Below are 237 nucleotides of genomic sequence, written 5' to 3'. Positions count from 1 at the left end.
GGGGGTGAGGGGGTGAGGGGGGGTCTGGGACAAGCCACGCATCAGGGCTTCTTGTGTCAAGACCCACACGTCCCTGCTGCAGGTGAAGAGCGAGCCCCAGGGGCTCAGGAGAGAAAGCGCCTCTTCAAAGTGCAGCAGCAGGAAAAGCTAACGGAAAACGCTGCTCCCTACTGACACCTGCAGGAGGCGGCTGGTAGTCACGCTCTTTCTGGTGGAAGATGAAGCTGGGACCAGGGC

The 237-nt window shown here is 61.2% G+C and overlaps 1 protein-coding gene across 1 annotated transcript in view; it reads right to left on the bottom strand.

The window, feature by feature from the left end:
• Window positions 1-237, bottom strand: part of IQCE (IQ motif containing E) — a 20,175-nt gene that overhangs the window by 13,252 nt on the left and 6,686 nt on the right. The gene's annotated exons all lie outside the window — the stretch shown is intronic.

This window comes from Myotis davidii, unplaced genomic scaffold, assembly GCF_000327345.1.
Source record: "Myotis davidii unplaced genomic scaffold, ASM32734v1 scaffold399, whole genome shotgun sequence".
NCBI classification, from domain to species: Eukaryota; Metazoa; Chordata; class Mammalia; order Chiroptera; family Vespertilionidae; genus Myotis; species Myotis davidii.
This window is presented reverse-complemented; position numbering and strand designations above follow the sequence as displayed.